We start from the raw sequence: 7,384 nt of genomic DNA on the forward strand, positions 1-7,384 counted from the left end.
ATTGTAACTTGTCTAGCCTTTCCCCTCCCTTCTCTTACCCACTTGTAAAACAACAAAATGGGGGGGGTGGAGATGGAGGGCAGGGCAGGGCAGGGCAGGTCGGAAGCCTCCCTCCTGCAACACTGACCCAAGACACTTTCGTTCTAGACATTTGGGCAAGGATTATCCCCTGGGGCTAGGGTGGCTTTGGGGGATGATGGAAAGGGCTCAGCTGCGAGGGAACTCTAGTGAAACCAGGCAAAGCCAGTCAGACTAAACTAAACAGGGACACCAGCTCTCAGGTATTAACTCCTTAACAGAACCAACATCCTGCTCTATCAGGTTGGGGGTTCATGCTGCAGTTGAGCAAAGAGGAGGTGCCTGGTGAATATGCATTAATAATTTGACTTCAGGACTTCTGAAGCATGTTTAAAATCTGGAGCAGCAACGTTTGTAGATGTTCCCTTTCCTCCAGTCCATACCCCAAAATCTGGCCTCATCATGCCCCATAGGGGAGTTGGGGGAGGTTGTTTATTTAGTGGTTTTCAACTCTTCAGTGACCCCATTTGGGGTTTTCTTGGCAAAGTGATTTACCATTTCCTTCTCCATTTTACAGATGAGGAAACTGAGGCAAACAGGGTTACGTGACTTGCCCAGGATCACACAGCTAGTAAGTGTCTGAGGCCACATTTGAACTCAAGTCTTCCTGACTTCAGGGCCAGCGCTCTATCCACTGCACTACCTAGCTGCACTATAGGGAGTTAGAGGGAAGGTATAACCATAAGTCCCCATACCATCAAAGGCCACTTTTTTGGTGGCCACAGATATACTTCTACAAAGCCTCTCTACCTAGAATCAACCTTGGGATGGGCACATACAGAGTTATACTCCTTAGACTTCTCTTTTCCACTTTCCCTTCCTTCCTGCCCTCCCCTCCCCCCTCCATCTAGCTCTTCTTTGGGTCCAAAGATCATAGATTTAGAGCTGAAAGACCTTAAAGGTCATTGAATCCAACCCCTTATTTTTCAATTGGAGAAACTGAAGCACAGAGAAATTATTTGTCTTGTCTCGGCTTACACACGTGTCTGAGGCAGGATTTGAACCCAAGTCTTCCTGACTCTTCCCCATCACTCTACCACTCATAGGCACTAGATGCTCAACAAAACCTGGCTGGGTGGTTGGCTGATAAATCGTGATCCCAATATAATCATTACTCACATTAGCCCAGAAGGGCAGGCTAGGTTAGAGGACCTCCTTTTGTTCTAGGACTTTGAGCGTCATTTCCTAGAAGTAAAGACTGCCAGAGGTCAGTACACACACACCCTCATCCCCCAAAGCATCTGAGATCTCATTATGCTGATATTCCTTCCAACTTTGAGGTCACAGTCCAACCAGTGCCCCAGTTTACAAATATCATAAAATAGTATTTATAATGTGCTTTGTACAGTGCCTGGGTTCGAGTGTCAGACCTGGAGTTAGGAAAATCCTTCTTCCTGAGTTTAAATCTGGCCTCACACACTTACTAACTGTGTGACCCTGGGCAAGTCACTTAACCTTGTTTGCCTCAGTTTCCTCATCTAGAAATGGCAAACCACTCCAATGTCTCTGTCTGCCAAGAAAAACTCCTAATAGGGTCACAGAGAGTCAGACAACTGAAAAATGCCTGCATAACAATGAAATAGCACAGTGCCTGGCGTGTAGTAGGTGCTTAATAAAAAACTTGTTCCCTTTTCTTTCTTCCCTTTTCCCTTTTCCTCCAGAGAATTCATTAGATGGGCTGAAGGTCTTCCTTGAGTTCTCTTTGGTAACCAAGACTCTGGGGGAGCCCCCCCAGGCTCTCTAGGGATTATCCCCTGCTTCTAGCACAGGGACGCCCTTATTCTTCTCTCATAACTTTCATTGGTGGTATCCTTTACACCACTTAGCCCTTGTAATTCCTTCTTTGGAATGTGTTTTAGCCTATTCACCGTCCTACACCCACCATGGACCTGTCCATTGAGTGATCTTCAACTTTAATAGTTCAGAGACTGTAGTATTCAATGACTCAGCCATCCATCATCACTGCAAGAATCCTGGCGTTAAAAAGGTGGGCCGTTTTCTCAAGCACAAGCTTCGTAATGATGGCTTTACTCTCATACTGCTAAAAGGTAATACTAACTGCTACAGGATCTTAACATGCTTTCCTCACCACATCCCATGAAATAGGGCAAGTACTATTAGCCTAATTTACAGATAAGGAAACTGATGCTGCAGCTGCCTCAGGGGGCAAAGCTAGTTACATTTTCAGGGTGAGCATTTACACCTCAGAAATCAGCAAAAGCCCTAAACCAGGAGTTGATTTATTGTTTTCTTGACAATCTACCATAGGTTCCCAAAATGGGCAATATGGTCCCCTGGGGGATGCTGGAACAATCCAGGGAGGTGATTCTAGCCTCGGGAACAATTGGGGAGAATTGAATAAAAGATAAGGGTTAAGCTAACCTAACCCCAGGGGGCACTGAGTAATTTTTTTTAAGGGGGTGGTAAGCCAGATAAGTTTGGGAACCTCTAGTAGACTTAAGAAAGTGCTGGAGAAAAATGCTAATAATGCAAATTAAATTGAAAAGTGTATGTTGGGCACATTTTCACCCCAGGGGACTGGTTGTTGCTAAACTTTTACGCACACCCCTGGTTGCACCTTTGCCCAGTAGCTCTCCTATTTTGAATCACTCCTTTGGACACTATGCCCCATTTGAGCCTCCTCTCACTCCATACTTCCTTCTTACAAACGTAGGAACTCAGCTCCTTCTTTGCCCATCACCCCCTTGTTTGTCTCTTAAGGTTATACATACTTTACACCTCCCTTCTTCTCTTCTCTTACTGCCTCTCTCTTTCCAGACTCCCCAATTGCCTGTCTTCCACTTTTGCCCTGAGTCTCCCCACCCCAACACTTGCTCATCCCATCTCTCATCCTCAACTCTCCGTCATCCTCAATCCATGATTCGGGAGGTAGGAGAGGGAGAGCTACCCACAAGTGGAATGAAGTGCCTCCTGAAGCAGTGAATGCCCCATCAGTGGAGGCCTCCAAGTGAACAACAGCTGGCCGTGGATGCTATAGAAAAGAGCCTTCTCTCTCTTGTGTAAGTGGTCTTAGAGATTCCTTCCAAGGCTGAGATTCCATGATTCAGTTCGCTGCCCTCATCACGCACCCCCAGGAAGAAAGGGAAGGCCTAGTAAATTGGTAGGCCAAACCGACACAAGAACCACTGCGTGGGAAAAGTGACCTCAAGTCCCAAGTGACCTTGGGTGTCTAAGGTCCCAAAGAAGTAGTGGAGGGAACTCAAGGCACTTGTCCATCTAGCCTTCTGGGCCAAGCAGTCTCCCTCTCCCCAAGAAGAGGCTTCCAGAATAAGAGTGGAAGAAAACATTTTTAATAAACTTTGTACCTCCCTCTCCATATCCCACCCCCAGCTCCAAATTCTTAATTAATCAGTCAATCAACAAACATTTACTACAGGTGATAAAGACAAAAGTGAAACAGTCCCTTGCCTTCAAGGAGCTCACATTCTAAAGTAATTCTAAAGTTTGTGGAATTGAGCAAATCCCCTCACAAAAGCTGTCTGGAGTCTGGCCCCTCAGGAGACCCTACCCCAGGCTAGCCTTCTAAGAAAGACTATTAGCATGTCTCCTCTATTCATAGTCTAAGGACCCAGCCCAAAGGGAGATGGAGGAGAGACAATCTTAGAAGCCACCCTAGACCTTTTAACTCCAGACAGATCTCTTCCCTTCTATTCTATATCTAATGTGTAAATGGAAGATCTTTATCCCCAACCCCCCCCCCCACGGCCCCCCCTGCCCCCGGGGAAGAACAATTCTCCCCAAAAGGAGATGCTGAAATGTCACTCTTCAATCTCTAAATTGGGAGTTTGGTTGTGGGGCTATATGTCAGGGCTCTGTCCTAGGCCCACTTCTCTCTCTATGCCCTACTGTGGTGATTTCCTTAACTTCCATGGCCTTAAGTTACCTCTCTCCAGTGACCTTTTCTTCATCCTCATCCTTCTTGGCTTCTCTGAAGCATTGGATGCTGTCTGAGCGCCCTCCTCTTCCTGAATAGTCTTCATTCTAGGTATTCATGACAGACATTGTCTCCTTCCAATCTTCTTCCAATCAGAGCACTCTTCAGTCTTCTTAGCTAGATCATCTTCCATATCCCACAACCATGGCTGTAGCCCAAGGCTTTGGCTTCTCTCTGTGCCTCTTTCTCATGGTGGTTCCATCAGACTCCATGGATTTGGTTACCCATACACAGGTACCTCACAAATCTATGTATCCAGACCTCAACAGCCTGCTAACTTCTCCAGCTGTGTCCCATAGGTATCTAAAATACGTCTTGAACAGAACTCATTATCCTAAAAAAACAACAACCCAACTTCTCCCCTTCTCCCTAATTTCACTGTCTTTTAAGGGGACCATCATCCTTCCAGGGACTAAGGTTTATTATAATCTAAATGTCATCCTTATCTCTTCTTTCTACCTCACTTCCATATCCATTTGGTTTCCAAGTCCTACGAATTCTACCTTCACATCTCTTGCATCTTATTGTTGTTCAGCTGTGTCCAATTCTTTGTGACCCCAAGGACCATACTGTCCATGAGATTTTCTTGGCAAAGATACCGGAGTGGTTTGTCATTTCCTTCTACAGTGGATTAAGGCAAAGAGGGTTAATTGATTTGCCCAAGAAGAGGCTTCCAGGATAAGATTGGAAGAAAGCATTCTTAATAAACTTTGTACCTCCCTCTCCATCCCACCCCCAGCTCCAAGTTCTGAATCAAGCAGTCAATCAACAGACATTTACTATTAGATATGGAAATACTAATTTTTTTTTTTTGGCTAGGCAATGGGGTTAAGTGACTTGCTCAGGGTCACACAGCTAGTAAGTGTTATATGTCTGAGTTCGGATTTGAACTCAGGTCCTCCTGAATCTAGAGCCGGTGCTGTATCCATTGTGCCACCTAGCTGCCCCTGGAAACACTTTTCTAGTTCAGGTAATAGGTCACGCGGGGTCACACAGCTTAAGTGAGGGTCTGAGGCTGGATTTGAACTCAGGTCTTCCTGACTGCAGGCCCAGCGCTCTATGCACTGAGCCATCTAGCAGTCCCCCTTGCATCTGTACCCTTCTCTTTACTGGAACAGTCATCACTCTAGTTCAGACCTTCCTCACTTCTTGCCTGGAGGACTAGAATAGCCTCCTAATTGATCTCCCTGTCTCTAGTCTCTCTCCTCTCCAATTCATTCTCCACATTGCTGCCAAAATGATTTTCCTAAAACATAGGTCCACCCATGTCACTCCCTTGCTCAAGAAGCTCCTGTGGCTCCCGATTACTGGCTTCCTTTAAATCCCAACTACAATCCCCCCTTCTGCAGGAAGCCTTCCATCACCCTTCTTCATTCTAGAGCTTTCTGTCTTTTAATCATTTCCTACTTGTCCTCTTTAAAGCTTGCTTTTTTGCGTATTTGTTTATATGTTGTCTTCCATCTTAGATTGAGTTTGACAATACTGGACTCCCTCCCAATTCTAGTGCTATACTCCTACATCTAGAAGGATCTGGTGCTATAAGGAATGGAATGAGGAATGGTTTCCAGTGAGGAAATTCCCTCCACCATTGTTAATTTACAATCTTAAAGAGTTGCCTAAGGCACTAAGAGATTAAATACCTGGCCAATAGTCATACAGCCACTACTCATCAGATTTTGTTGTTCAGTCATTTTGAACTTTTCTTGACCCCATTTTGGGGTTTCCATGGCAAAGATACTGGAGTAGTGTGCCATTTCCTTCTCCAGATCATTTTACAAATGAGGAAACTAAGGTAAACAGGGTTAAGGGACCTGCCTAGAATCACACAGCTAGTAAGTATCTGAGGCTGAATTTGAACTCAGGAAAATGGGTCTTCCTGACTCCAAGCCCTGCACTCTATCCATTATGCCACCTAAAATCCCTGGCTTTCTTTGAATTACAACTCAGGTCCTACTTCCTACACACAGCTTTCTGTATCTTCCCCATTGTTTATACTTTCATCGCCTCCCTTTACACCCTTCCCCAAAACATTACTTTGTATTTACTCTGTATTATGCATTTAATTACTATGGTTGTTCCCCCTTCCTCAATAGAAAGTAAACCCCGATGCTTTGTATCCCTAGTGCCTAGAATTGAGTGGGAAGGCAGCTTGTTCAGGGCACTGAGGCAAGAGATTGAGTATGGAGTTTGGGAAACATCTCCTAAGATCGCCTGGCTTCTACTGGGTGCTTAGGAAACCAGATAACAAAAGGCTTTACATGCCAGGCCAAGGACTTTTAATTTTCTTTTTTTTTCTTTTTTTTTCCATTGGAGCATTTTTATTTGTATGTATGTTTTACACCCTTAGAAAAAGAATCCCAGGATTTTTCCTCCTGTGTGTTTTTGTCTTGCTTCCTCATGGTCCATGATGCCCGCTGAGGTCGTAAGCACAATGAACCCAAACTGAAGGGATGGTAGCGGATTATTCTGCCACTTTTCCAGATCTTTCAATTGAACATCAAATCTGGGGCTGATTACACCACACTTGTTTAATCTGCCTGTGAGGTTCACAACAATTTTTCCTGCTCTGTGATCATCAGTGATCTCAAATTCACCAATGTAACCATGCTTCATCAACACAGTTAAGAACCAGACAATTACTTTAGAGCGTGACCTAATGAGAACCTGGTGTTTTCCTTGCTTCTCTGCATTGTTGGTGCTTTTGAGAGCATCTGTCAGGATGTTCATACGCACCATGGTGGCAGCGCTGCAAGATGGCAGAAAGAGCTAATTTTCTCCTATAGGTAGCAAGCAGTCACTGAAGTTTTTTGATCAGGGATAGGCGGACCTGTGATATAGAAAGGTTATCTATCAGCTATGTGGTGGATGGGAAGGCAAAGATTGGAAGCAGAGAGATCCCTGATCCCAGGTTCTCTCCCTTCCCCAACTCTCTCTTGCTATTATCCTTCCCTCCTTCTCTCTCCCTCAATCATTGAATAAAACAAAAAGTCTCTGGCCTAGATTTTAAGATTTCCCCCTTCTTTAATCAGGACCACCACCTCTGCCCCCCTACCAAACCATCATCAACTACTTAACTTGGTGTTGCAGTACTGGACCTTAAGTCAGGAAGACTTGAGTTCTAATCTAGCCTCAAACACTTATGAGTGGTATGATCCTGGGCAAGTCACTTAACCTCTGTTTGCTTCAGTTTCCTCATCTATAAAATAGGAATAAGTATATCTCCTTATAACTATCTCCCAGGAATGTTGTAAGGATCAAATGAGATAAGATTTGTAAAGTGCTTAACCCAGGTCCTGTCATATAGTAGGAGCTTAATAAATGCTTTATTCCATTCTAACATCATTACTACAG

At 44.6% G+C, this 7,384-nt stretch overlaps 1 pseudogene; it reads right to left on the bottom strand.

The window, feature by feature from the left end:
- Nucleotides 1-6,324: 6,324 nt before the first annotated feature.
- LOC110208024 (small ribosomal subunit protein uS8 pseudogene) lies at nt 6,325-6,769 on the bottom strand (annotated as a pseudogene).
- Nucleotides 6,770-7,384: the final 615 nt, after the last annotated feature.

This window comes from Phascolarctos cinereus, unplaced genomic scaffold (assembly GCF_003287225.1).
Source record: "Phascolarctos cinereus isolate Bilbo 61053 unplaced genomic scaffold, phaCin_HiC Scaffold_4;HRSCAF=312, whole genome shotgun sequence".
NCBI classification, from domain to species: domain Eukaryota; kingdom Metazoa; phylum Chordata; class Mammalia; order Diprotodontia; family Phascolarctidae; genus Phascolarctos; species Phascolarctos cinereus.